This window comes from Rattus rattus, chromosome 14 (assembly GCF_011064425.1).
Source record: "Rattus rattus isolate New Zealand chromosome 14, Rrattus_CSIRO_v1, whole genome shotgun sequence".
Taxonomy (NCBI): Eukaryota; Metazoa; Chordata; class Mammalia; order Rodentia; family Muridae; genus Rattus; species Rattus rattus.
In genome coordinates, this window is record NC_046167.1 from 18,451,011 (window position 1) to 18,465,619 (window position 14,609).

General features: G+C 40.8%; 1 pseudogene; it reads right to left on the reverse strand.

Moving 5' to 3' along the window:
* Positions 1–1,866: 1,866 nt before the first annotated feature.
* LOC116883951 lies at positions 1,867–10,277 on the reverse strand (annotated as a pseudogene).
* Between the last annotated feature and the right edge of the window lie 4,332 nt (positions 10,278–14,609).

Genomic DNA, 14,609 nt, shown 5'->3' on the forward strand with positions numbered 1-14,609 from the left:
AAAATGACAGATGATGTGAGAAAAAGTGAAGACATATTCCATACTTCAAATGCCTCTTTACGGAGTATGTTTGTGTACACATGTGTAAAACATGATTTTGCCAACCTAACAACTATATTACTAGATCAGTAGTTCTTTGTCCAGTTGTGGTTGTTATGTAAATTTAATTCACATACACTCATCTATTTTAAACTTAGAGTTTTATAAAGAGAGATGATGTCTTCCTAATTGTTTGTGTTCAAATACAACTCATTTAAGTTCTCTCTTATTTTAAACTTTATTTCCTAGAAGGCAATTTATTTGAAGCCTTTCTACTTTAAAATTTGTTAGCAAATGTTATCAGTGAGTCTTCTGTCTTGCAGACACAGAGGCAGTCCCCAAAGTTATCCTTATATGCATTCTTTGTTTCCAGCTAGGAATTTATTGTCAAAATGCTTTAGTATATTCCTAACCAGTAAGTGAGTAGGACCCAGCATCATTTTCTACAAGTGCATTAGGGATGTATCCAAGAATAACTGTTAGAAGGAAAGGGGCTGCCATATGAGATCTCCTTTCTCAGTCTTCATTGCATGGGAACTTTCCCCATATATAGTACTGAAAATTTCACATCATGAACAACTACTTTGTTCTTCACAGAAGTAAATTAAGGTTTATTGCTTACATGTACTGAAAGTTGTCCTGTTTGTGACATGTTAAATTATGCCTCACAACAGTTTACTATATCTAGCTTAAATACTTTAATTTTTCTGCCAAGAAAACAACCAAAACCTAATCAAACCAAAACTGTTGATGAATTGTATGACTTGACACTCTCTTCTTTCGGGTTTAGTATTTTATTTTACTTTGTGTTATTGGAAATCAAATTACTATTATGTTGTAGAGTCTCTTTAGTCACATATCATCAGAGTTATAAATATCTCTTGCTTATGTTTATGTCTTTTTCAGGATTTGAGAGATTTTCTTCTATTTCTTTGTAGAATATATTTTGTATGACCACAGCTTCTTATTTGTATCCCTCACATATAGTGATGGACTAGACATAAGACCGTGTGTGTGTGTGTGTGTGTGTGTGTGTGTGTGTGTGTGTGTGTGTGTGTATGTGAGAGAGAGAGAGAGAGAGAGAGAAAGACAGAGAGACAGAGACAGAGAGGAATAGAGACAGAGACATATACGACAGTAGAAGCAAGATGTCAAGTTGTTTGTCATTCTTTAAGCTCTATCCACTTTTCTTTGATCCTCTCTCATTGGCCTGTAGCCTCCAAATGAGGCCAGGCTGACTGGACAACCAGCTCCAGGTATCCTCCTATCTCTGCCTCTAGAGTACTGAGATTACAGGCAGGTGCCTAGACCTAACTTTTTTTTTGCACAATCATTACTCAAAACAGAGTAGCACTGTGCAATCTGTCTTAACTCTGAGGGGAAGAATGTCAATGAAGATATACAAACATATCTTCTTGTTATTCAGTAAGGAACTACAAATACATGCCTCACAGTGGCCAGGTCACAGGGCAGAACAAAGACTAAACTGTGGTCTGCAAGTTTTCCTCTAGATTCCAGTTGTTCTCACTCTTCCCAAAGACTTTTCACATTAGCCTGCTGTTGTGGGGTGCCCTGGCTATCTTTGTATTTTGATGCTAATTCTGCTTCCTCAAGATAGGCTGCCCAGAAGAGTTGTGGATCACATACTCAGTTGATTCCATGTGAACCTTCTTCCCGTTAAGTTAAATAAAGGCTAGAGCCTGTGATTGGGCAGTGGAAGGAAAGGATGGGACTGGAAGTTTTAGAGAGGGGAGAGAGGAAGGGGAAAGGAGAGACAAGGATATAGAGAGGACAAAGGAAGACAGAGGAAGAGGAGGTGGAAGGACTCTATTTTCCATCAATAGATTTATTCCCTTTGCTCACACCCATCTTCCATTTCTTGCTTTCTATTTTCTCTAGGGTTCTTGAGAAAGAGTTGTCCAAAACATAAGCCACATGGCTCCTACCAACCTCATAGTTGTAAGGGGGGAATTTGGCACATGACCAATTCATGTTACACTTGTCACTAGAGGATTTTGTCTGAGTAACTTGGAAGAACAAGTCCAAAGAAGTTAAAAAATTCCAAGTACAAATAGGTTCTAAGAAGAATTCAAACAGTGAACTGTAGGTTAGAGAGGCCAACATCTTTGATCATGTGAAAGAGTATGCAGAACAGGGCTCAGAGCATGGTCTGGTGGGGACAAGAAGAGTGCCAATTGTGCCCCAGCCCAGCATGAGTGCTGCACCTTATTGTGTCTCTCAGCAGTTGTCAACCATAGCAATGTCCAAAATTTCTACACTGGGACTGAGGAGGTAGAATCATTCCTAGTACCAAAAATACTGTGGAGAATACAGGAAAGATCCCTCAGAAAAATACCCCTGTTTATTACATCAACAGGAGGTAGTGGGTGTTGGGAACAAGCAAAAAGCAAGGTCAATAAAAACAACTTGTTCTAAATACTGCCATTTTGTTTTCAGACTTCATTTATTCACAGGGTGAAACTAAGTTCAAGGTCCCAGGCCCTAGGAGAGTTGTGAACTTTCCAATAGCTGAAAAGGCTTCTGTTGTAAGAAGACAGTTATCTGAGTCCAGCCTTTTCAGGGTCAATTTGTAAGGAAACAGTTGCCTAAGTCCAGCCATCTCAAGGAAAACTTCCCTATCTTCCTGTCAGGGTTAAATAAGTTCATCTTCCCAGGCCCAGGAACCAACTCCTATGCTGATTGGTGGAGAAATGTAACAATGACTTGGCATGGGTGTTTATGATTTGCAAGCTTAATATTCTGTGATATGTTGGCTCCTTGTAGCAGTTCATCTTCTGAGTCTGTTCTGCAGCCCTAATCAATCTGTGGTGTCTTGATTACCACATTTTTGTCATCTGCATTGACCTTGTGTTTGAGTTATGTAGGTTTTAAGGAGATCTCATAATAGTGTGTGTGGGGGGCAGGAAAGCTTGGCGCAGGCATAGGAGTCACCAAACAGACTCAGGGGTACTGGTTGAGAATATCTAGGACAGCTCAGAAAGCTGGGAAACCTGGGTCACACTGCACACTGCACACTGCACACTTCACAGAAAACTCTAGAGAGCATCCTTTCCAAATGACTCTGGTCTTAATCTCTTCCAGGTAGCTCAACTAGTTTCTGCTTAGCTGATCTGGTCTCGGGTCTTTTGTTTGCAGCTTTTCCTCTCTGAGAGCCTTCTTGGCAGTTCTATTTCTCTAGTTTGTGAGAGAGACTATCAGCTCTTATTGCTTACTATGTGTTGGGGGATAGTGAATCCAATCAGTTTAGGTGACTTCCTGATTCTATTTTAGTTTGTTTGCCTTCCTGCTTAAAGAGTGTCCCAGCAGGGTGGAATACTGAAGTCTTGGAGGAAACAGTTACACAACAGAGACTGTACCTCAAACTGTTACACAACAACTGTACCTCAACAAAGACCCAGGCAGGCTAAGGAGCTAGATGACCACTTCTATTAAGGAAGACATAATAATGATGATAGCCTCCTGGATCTGCCGGATGTGAAGATATCACATATCCATGTGGAATAGCTCTGTGGTTCCACTGGCAACTGGAGAGGCATTAGATTTCCACTCATCTAAAGGCAAGATAGCCCAAGTATGGTCCCCAGATGCAAAAGCTCTGGACTGAAACAGGCATAACCTGCATCCAAATGTCCCCAGCCTTGTATACATTACTAAACAGAAGAAAATGAGCCCAAGGAGTTGGCTTGTAGTCCACTGCTCATATCCTAGACACATAGCATCGTCCAACAGAAAGGGTCCCACAGTCATGCTGCTGAACCATGAGGTTACAGTACTGCAACCTCAGAAATATGCATAAGTACCTGGGAGAATCATCTATGGTTAGATCATATCTGACTTCTAGGCCTCCAGACTCCCAGTGTTATCCAGGGTCTCTAGAAGAGAGTGCTTCTGTACAACACTATTCTCCACGGTGTCGATTGCCTTGAACTCAGTGTCTAGTTGTCTTGCTCACCTCTGGATAAGGTCACAGAACAGATCACCACTAGGAGAATAAAGAAATTAGGATGTTTTGGACACAGAAGGAACACCCATTCAGAGCCTGCCCCACATGTGGCCCATACATATACAGCCATCCAATTAGACAAGATGGATGAAGCAAAAGAAGTGCAGGCCGACAGGAGCCGGATGTAGATCGCTCCTGAGACACACAGCAAGAATACAGCAAATACAGAGGCGAATGCCAGCAGCAAACCACTGAACTGAGAATAGGACCCTGTTGAAGGAATCAGAGAAAAAATTGGAAGAGCTAGAAGGGGCTTGAGACCCTTATGAACAACAATGCCAAGCAACCAGAGCTTCCAGGGACTAAGCCACTACCCAAAGACTATACATGGACTGACCCTGGACTCTGACCTCATAGGTAGCAATGAATATCCTAGTAAGAGCACCAGTGGAAGGGAAGCCCTGGGTCCTGCTAAGACTGAACCCCAGTGAACGTGATTGTTGGGGGGGGCGGCAATGGGGGTAGGATGGGGGGGAACACCCATAAAGAATGGGAGGGGGAGGGATTAGGAGGATGTTTGCCCGGAAACCGGGAAAGGGAATAACATTCGAAGTGTAAATAAAAAAAAATCAAGTTAAAAAAAAAAAAAGAAATTAGGATGTTTTGGCTTCTTCATATGTGCCTTCTGAGCAATCTGCAGAATCCACAAAATTGGATGTGGTGTTCTTGTTGATATCCAAGAAATCTAAACAACCATTTATCTGGAGTGGCTGTGGTAAAGGTTTGTACAAGTCAGGAGCTCAGGAGCTGAGACAGCTCTTTTAGTAACTGGAACACTGGATTCTTAGAGATTAGCTTCATAAACCTCATCTCTTATTACTCAATGATGGCGTCAGAATATCTGATGATGGTCTACAAGCTGCTGAATCAGGAAAGTTGGTGGTGTAACTCGACCTGAGTCTGAGTTCCTGGGAAAGTGAACCTTTGTTGTTTGAAGGCAGCAGAAGAGGGCTGCCCTCGCTCTAGAAGGCAGAGACTGCATCCACCTTTTTAATCTGAGTACTAGAAATTAAATTTAGGTTCTCTTGCTTTCAAGCAAGTGCTTTACCAAATAAGCTACTTCACCAGTCTATGCACAGTCTTTTAATAATGTCCTAGAGATCTTTTATGTTCTCTTTATTCATTCTGAGAGAGATATCTAACTAACCATAACACACACACACACACACACACACACACACACACACACACACACACTACTGAAGTTTTTTTGAAAGTAATTTTTTGAAGAATTACCTCCAGTATCTAATATTCATTGTTCCATTGTTGTTGACTTAAACTGGAATTTTTTATTGCACTAATGAATTCCATTATTTCTAAAATTTCTTTTGTTTGTCCTTCAATATCTCTCTCTCATAAATTAATAATTTATATATTGACTGATGTTGGTGTTAGAGAGAGAAGCTCACCAAGATGCTAAGCCTTCATTTTTCTGAATGAACAGAGGAGTATAGCCTCTCAGGGAAGACTGACACCAAGGTGGCTCACTCCAGTTACTCTATGTGAACACTATACAACGTTAATTGGGGCGGGGAAAAGTTCCAGCTACTAAAGTTATCTTGCCCTTTGATGCTCATGAGAGCCAAGAACTTACATGAATCTTAGCCCCTTTTAAAACCATAGCTAGCTATAATAAAACGTAAGGTTTCCCAGGAGTGTCTTAGGACCAAGAGTAGTACAGCTGCAAGCTCTTGTGCAGCACCAATGTAGACGTTCAAGAGAGACAACATTTCTTCAAGGTTTAAACAGTCTCTTAACAATTTCTCAGCCTCTACTGATTGACCCAGACATAGAAAAGACATTGCTGGAACATTTTATTCAAGGCCAGACACAAAGGCTTTACTCTGCAGTTCACTTAAAGGCAGAAATAAAGGCTTACTATAAATATTACTGTATCTTCTTTCTTTTTGTTTCAAACATATTTGTTGTGATAGCCATTACTGTTGGAGAAGCATAGAGTTGTATATTAAATACAGTCTTTTGCCTATCTCGTTGTATAAGAGTTTTATGCAAATATAGCAACATACATTTTAAAGCCAGTAAAATTATCACTACAAAGAGAACTATAAAAAAATCACAAGAGCAAGAAACTTATTAAAATGATTCATGGGACAAAAAGAAGTTACAACATCTAGAAGACATTTTTTAATGTTCTTCCCTGTTATTTTAGGCAGTTCTTTGAAAATGGCTTTGTATATTTTTTGAAGCAAATCATAAATCATTTAAGAAGAGTTAGGATGATCCAACAAATGCATTTTAACCTTTTCCCAATCTTGTTTGCTGTCATTGAATCTTAAAGGCATTATTCAATAAGAAGTAACATTTCAGTCACATTTGAATTTCATTTGTTCCTTTAATAGTTCTAATCGATATTCAATGAACGTGACTGCTTGTCTCAGTTTAGCTATTTAATCAACTATTTTTCTGTCTGTCTTATTTTATTGAGTCCAAAGTTCATGAGACTGCATGTACCAGTCTTTAACAAATTCAGCAGTTTTGAACTTTTTTATAAAAAGCATCTCCAGTTTTGGTAGCCAATGTGATGATTCCTGGAACCATAGCAATTATCATTCCCACCATCCAAAGAGGTATTTTTTTAATTGGATTTTTTTATTTACATTTCAAATGTTATACCTTTTCCCAGTTTCCCATCCATAAGCCCCTTTCCTTTTCTTCTATAAGGGTGTTCTCCCTCCCCAACTACACCCTTCTTGCCTTCCCATACCAACTTTCCTCTACACTGAGGGGGGGTGAGGTCCAGCCTTTGCAGGATCAAGGGCTTCTTCTCCCATTGGTACCCAACAAGGCCATCTTCTGTTACATATGCAGCTGGATTCATGGGTCTGTCCGTGTGTACTCTTTGGGTAGTAGTTTAGTCCCTGGGAGCTCTGGTTGGTTGGTATTGCTGTTCTTATGAGGTTTCAAGACCCTTTCAGCCCCTTCAATCCTTTCTCTAACTCCTCCAATGGGGACCCTGTTCTCAGTTCAATGGTTTGCCACTAGCATTCCCCTCTGTATTTGATACCCTCTGGATGAGCCTCTCAAGAGACAGCTATATCAGGCTCCTGTCAGTATACACTTCTTGGCTTCATTAATACTGGTATCTGTATATAAGGGCTGGATCTCCAGGTGGAGCAGGCTCTGAATGACCATTCCTTAAGTCTCTGTTCCAAAGTTTGTCTCCATATCTCCTCCTATGAATATTTTTATTCCCCCTTTTAAGAAGGACTGAAGCACCTGCACTTTGGTAGTCCTTCTTCTTGAGCTTCATGTGGTCTGTGGATTGTATCTTGGGTAATTCGAGCTTTTGGGCTGATATCCACTTATCAGTGAGTGCATACCATGTGCTTTCTTTTTTTATGATTGGTTTACCGCAGTCAGGATGATATTTTCTAGTTCCATCTATTTGCCTATGAATTTCATGAAGTTGTTGTTTTTGATAGCTGATAGCTCCATTGTGTAGATGTACCACATTTTCTGTATTCATTCCTCTATTGAAGGGTATCTGGATTCTTTTCAGCTTCTGGCTATAATATCACTATTTGCAGATGATATGATAGTATACTGAAGTGACCCCAAAAGTTCCACCAGAGAATTACTAAGCCTGATAAACAACTTCAGCAAAGTGGTTGGGTATAAAATAAATTCAAAGAAATCAGTAGCCTTCCTTTACTCAAAAGATAAACAGGCTAAGAAAGAAATTAGAAGATCTCAGAAGATGGAAAGACCTTCCACGCTCACGAATGGCAGGATTAATATAGTAAAAGTGGCCATTTTGCCAAAAGCAATCTACAGATTGAATCCCATCAAAATTCCAACTCAATTCTTCATAGAATTAGAAAGAGCAATTTGCAAATCCATTTGAAATAACAAAAAACCCAGGATAGTGAAAACTATACTCAACAATAAAAGAACTTCTGGGGGAATCACGGTCCCTGACCTCAAGCTGTATTAGAAAGCAATAGTCATAAAAACTGTATGGTATTGGTACAGAGATGGGCAAGTAAATGAATGGAATAGAATTGAAGACCGAGAAATGAACCCACACACCTATGGTCACTTGATCTTTGACAAAGGAGCTAAAACCATTCAGTAGAAAAAAGAAAGCATTTTCAACAAATGGTGCTGGTTCAACTGGAAGTCAGCATGTAGAAGAATGCAAATTGATCCATTCTTACCACACTGTACAAAGCTTAAGTCCAAGTGGATCAAGGACCTCCACATCAAACCAGATACACTCAAACTAATAGAAGAAAAAGTGGGGAAGAGCTTTGAACATATGGGCACTGGGGAAAGTTTCCTGAACAAAACACCAATGGCTTGTGCTCTAAGATCAAGAATTGACCAATAGGATCTCATAAAACTGCAAAGCTTTTATAAGGCAAAGGGCACTGTCATTAGGATATAACGGCAACCAACAGATTGGGAAAAGATCTTTACCAATCCTACATCTGATAGGGGGCTAATATCCAAAATATACAAAGAACTCAAGAAGTTAGACTCCAGAGAGCCAAATAACCCTATTAAAAATGGGGTTCAGAGCTAAATAAAGAAGTCCCAAGTGAGGAATAATGAATAGCTGAGAAGTACCTAAAGAAATGTTCAACATTCTTAGTCATCAGGGCAATGGAAATCAAAACAACCCTGAGATTCCAGCTCACACCAGTCAGAATGACTAAGATCAAATACTCAGGTGACAACAGATGCTGGCAAGGATGTGAAGAAAGAGGAACACTCCTCCACTGGAATTGCAAGCTGGTACAATCACTCTGGCAATCAGTCTGGAGGTTCCTCATTGTAATATCAAAGTGGTCTTCTTAATATTCTTGCAGCAGGCTTCTGTGCTAGTATCATAACAAGTGAGTGGGTCCATGGTCTCCGCAACCTTACTGACCTTTTCTGAAGATGATTATCCATCTAAGTTTGGGATTGGCTTATGGCTGCAACTTCTGGACATTTCTTTCTGGTAGCCGACAGTGTTGTTAAGTGGAGGAGCATCCACCCAAGTGCTGCGAAGTTGAGAGATTGATGCCCAGTGCGACAAAACAAATAAACAAACTCCAATGGGGAAAAAAATTAACAATAACAGAAAAGACGCATACAGATTCCAGGCCTAATATTTGATTTAAAAGGAGTACAAGCAAGTTCTATGGTGGGGAGCTTACTGGGGCCCTCTTCTTGCACACTTCTCTAAATGGGTGTACTCCCTTTCTGCCATCTCTAGTAGTGTTTCTCTGCCTCAAGTGCTGGGGTACTCTATGAATCTTGAGGTTTCCCTGTTTTACGTATGTGTTTCACTTCTCTTTTTCTTTTTTTCTTTCTTTTTTTTTTTTAAAGATTTCTTTATTTACCTTATGTATGTGAGTACACTGTAGCTGTCTGCAGAACAAGGAAAGGAATCCCATTTCCCATATAGTTGTGATCCACCATGTGGCTGCTAGGAATTGAACTCAGTTCCCCAGGAAGAGCAGTCAGTGCTCTTAACCACTGAGCCACCCCTCCAGCCCCATGTTTCCTGTCTCATTCACAGCTTCCCACTTCTGCATTCGGCTGTGTGTCTGTTGTTTGGTTCTAGGTCAGGGAGAAATGCTTTAAGTTTGCTTACTAAATTTAAAGGGTATAATTGTACATTTTAATGGAATGCACACTTCCAATCTATGAGGAATATGGTTTTGATTTCTAGACCAGTTGTTGGGATTCAAAGAGAAACAGTGGAGGAGGTGACCTTAGTTGCTGTGGTATTTTTAAACCTTGTGGCTTTTTTGTTTCTCTATTGGCTTATGGGGGTAGAAGTAAGACTCATTGCCACATGATGAGAAGCTTGCTCAGCCTCCATCATTAGTCTGAGGAAATGTCAAATAAGCCAGATCTGGGACCGAAGCTATAACCTGTATTTTGCCCCCAAGTTATAAAATACTGTTGGAAGTTTATGATTGTTACCACCCTCTCATTATTCTGGTGCCAGCTTAAACCTCACAATAAAGAACAACCACAAACAACTAGGACTTTGTCTGAGTATGTGGGTTATGTTACGAAAAGGCACACTGCTGCTCATTGCAAACGTGGGGGGAAATAAGGAACAGACACCCTCATACATGTGCTTGCATCCCAGTACCTGTATTTCTCAGGTTCTACTCCTGTCTCTGCTCCTTTTAAATTGCCCTTCATTAACTCACTCACGGAGTGTCTCAGGTCTCACTTCATCAATGTCCATACTAACCTGCTTATTTTACAATCTTTAGTTTCAGGATGTCTAAACTAGAAATTATGCTCCAACCGACTCTAAATAGGTGTCATTGGCATAGCTGTAGCCTTACCCGACACACTGTCCTCTTATGTACTCAGGTGGCCTCCTGGAAACTAAAATGTAGTGTGTGTGAAATTCAACTCATCATCGTCCTGGGAAAATGTGCTCTGTTCTCATCCTCTCATCCTTCCTTTTCTGGTCTCACTAAATTTTGGGAGTTAGCCTGGAGTCCACTGCTTCCATCCTTGGTATGCATGGGTTATATTAGAAAGCTCTGTTGACTCTATTCTTGAAAAACAGCCATTTTACTAAAACTGTTGGCTACCTTCCCTGTTGGTGTTCTGCTCCAAGTCTGTGTCATTTAAATATGAATTGTGAGAAACCTGAGAGAACTTTACTAACTGTGTGGAGCTTGAGAGAACTTGTTTTCCTCTGCATCTGCAACATCTTCTTTAAGAGGCAAAGGGCCCTGAGAAATCACACCTCTCAACTTGTTAACCTTCTTGAGTTCTGTGGATTGTATGGTGGGTATTCTGTACGTTTTTGGTTACTATCTAATTATTAGTGAGTACATTCCATGCATGTCCTTTTGGGTATGAGTTGCCTTACTGAGGATGATATTTTCTAGTTCCAATCATTTGCCTGTAAAACTCATCATGTCCTCGTTCTTAATACCTGAGTATTATTTGATTATGTAGATGAGTCACATTTTCTATAGCCATTCTTCCATTGTGGGACATCTATCACAAATAAGGCTGCTAGGAACATAGTGAAACACATGTCCACGTGGCATGGTGGGGCATCTTTTGGGAACATGCTCAGGAGTGGTATAACTGGATGTTTGGGTAGATCTATTTTCAGTTTCCAGAGATTTTCCAGATTGATTTCCAGAGTAGTTGTATTAGTTTGCAATCCCACCAGCAATAAGGAATAGCGAATGGCTGAGAAGTCCGTAAAGAAATGTTCAACATCCTTAGTCATCAGGGCAATGGAAATCAAAACAACCCCGAGCGAGAGTCCACCTCACACCGGTCAGCAATGGACGAGTGTTCCTCTTTGTTCACGTCCTCCTCAACATGCGCTTTCACCTGAGTTTTTGATCTTAGCCATCCTGATTGGTGTAAGGTGGAGTCTCAGGGTTGTTTTGATTTGCAATTCTCTGATCACTAAGGACTTTGAACAATTTTTTAAGTCAGCCATTCAAGATTCTTCTGTTGTGAATTCTTTTTTTTAGTGCTATACCCCATTTTCCTTTGAAGTGGGGATGCCTCAATCACACTTGGGAGGGAGAAGAAAGTCATCACAGGAGGCTCTGGGAGGGAGGGACTTAGGTGGGAGAGGGGACAGGGAGTGGAAAAGAGGAACATGATCAGGCATTTGGTGGGGGGCAGAAATCACTGAGGGCCAGCAGAAAGAATAGCAACCTTGGGAGGTAGAAAGTTGGTGGGGGGCCCTCTAGAATGTACCAGAGACCTGGGAGGTGAGAGACTCTCAGGACTCAAATGGAGGGACCTTAGATGAACTGCCTTACAGTGGGAAGAGAGTACTGGTAGAGTCCACCTCCAGTAGAAAGACAGGGCATCAAGAGGAGAGATGGGGTTGCCATTCCACAGTCAAAACCTCTGACCTAAAATTGTTACTACCTGAAGGAAATGCAGGGACAAAAATGGAGAAGAGACTGAGGAAAAGGAGGTCCAGTGACAGCCCCAAATTGTGATCTGTCTCAAGGGGAGGCTCTAAGTCCTGACACTCTTACTGACGCTATGTTGTGCTTATACACAGGAGCCTAGCATGGCTGCCCTCTAAGAGACCCAACAAACAGCTGAAATAGTCAGATGCAGATACTAACACTCAACCAATGGACAGAAGCCAGAGACCCCTGTGGTTAAATTAGAAAAAGATTGGAAGACGTCTTGGAGGAGAGTGACCCCATAGGAATACCAGCAGTCTTAACTAACCTGGACCTTTGAGATCTCTTAGACACTGAGCCACCAACCAAGCAGCATATACTAGTTGATATGAAGCCCCTGACAGATATACAGCAGAGGACTGGCTCATCTGGCCTCAGCGAGAGAAGCACCTAACCCTAGAGAGACTTGAGGCTCCAGGAATAGGAGAGGTCAGGTGAAGTTGGGCTGGGTGGGGACATCCTCTTGGAGATGGCAGGGAGTAGGTGTGGGATGAGGAACTGTCAGAAGGTGGACCAGGAGGGGGGAAACATCTGGATTACAAAATAAAAATAGATTAAGGAATAATTTTTAAAAAAGTAAGAAAACACACCTCTCACATATCAACTATGTTGATAAGTTATGTTTATTCTCCTTTTCTTCTGGTGTAAGAAAACACACAAGTATTCATTGAGAAGGTTCATATAGGGAAGAGTCAGAATCCTTAATATTCTTAGCTAAGTAAAGGAATCACCCAACCCCAAAAGGGTTGGGATTATCTGGGAGTCACCAAGCAGTGTAAGTATAAAAGCCAGCTCCCGCAGGGTCTTCAACATAGATCCTAACTGTAGTACTCTCCTTTCTCACATGGAGGAGAGGCTGTGAATCGGACATGATACATGCTCCCACATGAGAAAATTGAAGTCTTGTCTCACCTGGACAAATCTGTTCCAGTTTTCACTATCTGATTCTTTATTTATTGAAGCTCTTCACATTCACCATATTGTAATTAGTAGCACAGAACCATGTGGTCTGGAGTGTGTGGCCTTTGGTAATAACATTTAAGATTGACTTCTCTAGGAGATAATGAATATTCACATCAACTTCTACTAAAACCATACCCTACCTACCTACCTACCTACCTACCTACCTACCTGTCATCTCTCTCTCTCTCTCTCTCTCTCTCTCTCTCTCTCTCTCTCATCTATCATCTATTTCTATCATATCTCCTAGTATCTACCTATTATGCTATCATTTATATATCTATTCATCTGTCCAAAGACAATCAAAAGATATATCATTATACCATTAAAGAGGATTTTCATGTATGTTGCAAGTGGAATAGCTTAAATTTCCACCAGCAAGGGAAGGTCCAAATAATATGTGGCATTCATGTAAACAAATGCAACATTGCTAAGCAATTGATAGAATGAACTGCAAGTACATTAAGTCACATTAATGGATCTCACAGATATGTTGCACAAAAGAAGCTAGGAACAAATGAAATATAACTGATACTTTTTTATATTTCTTTTAAAATACTATAATTTATTTATTTTCATTAATTTATTTATTCACTTTACAACCTGATCACAACCTGCCTCCTCCTCCCAGTCCCCCTTCATAGAACCCCTCCCTCTATTCTTCATCACTTTCTCTCCTGAGAAAGTAGGACCCAACCCACCCTATCACATAAAGTCACTGCAAGACTAAACACATCCTCTCCCAAGGAAGCCAGACAAGGCAGCCCAATTAGGGGAATGGGATCCATGGCAAGAGAGTTAGGATCAGCCCTGGCTCCAGTTGTTGGGAAGCTGCATGAAGACCAAGCTGCACCTCTGCTACATATGTGCAAGGGTATAGGTCTGAGCCAGGCTCACTCTTTGGTTGGTGGTTCAGTCTCTGGGAATGCCCAAGGGTTTAGGTTATTTGACTCTGTTGGTCTTCTTGTGGAGTCCTGATCCCCTCTAGGTCTCTTAATCCTTTCCCCAACTCTTCCACTAGAAACCCTGAGCTCCAAGCTGGGTGAAGTCTCTCAGAAGACATTTATGCTAGGCTTCTGTCTGAAAGGATAACAGAGTATTATCAATAGTCAGGGATTGATTCTTGTCCAATTGAGTCTCAAGCTGGGCTGTTTTAGCTTGGCTATTCCCTCAGTCTCTGCTCCATCTCTGTCCCTACACTTCTTGTAGGCACAACAAATTGAGGGTTGATGGTTTTGTGGGTGGGTTTTTGTGTTTTTACGTACACAGATATTTTGCCTGCTTGGTCTGTCAACCACATGCAGGTAGTGCTCATGGAGGTCAGAAGAGGGCATTAGATCCATGTATAACAGAACTTTGTGACCCACCAAGAAGTTTCTGGAATCAAAGCTTGGTCCACTGGAAAAGGAGATGATTCTCTTAGGAGTCAAGCAATCTCTTCTGTCCTCTTATATACTTCTTAGTTAACTCATTCTTCAGACTCCAAAATGATAAACATTAATTTTAGAATATTGGAAAGCATACAGAAAAATTATAAATCACAGTAACTGTTTCTTTGAAATCAATATGACATTAAAAATTATCATGTATTCTAGACTCATGTTCTGCTTTAGTGGAAGTCCATATATTCTAGGTTTACTTGAATAAAA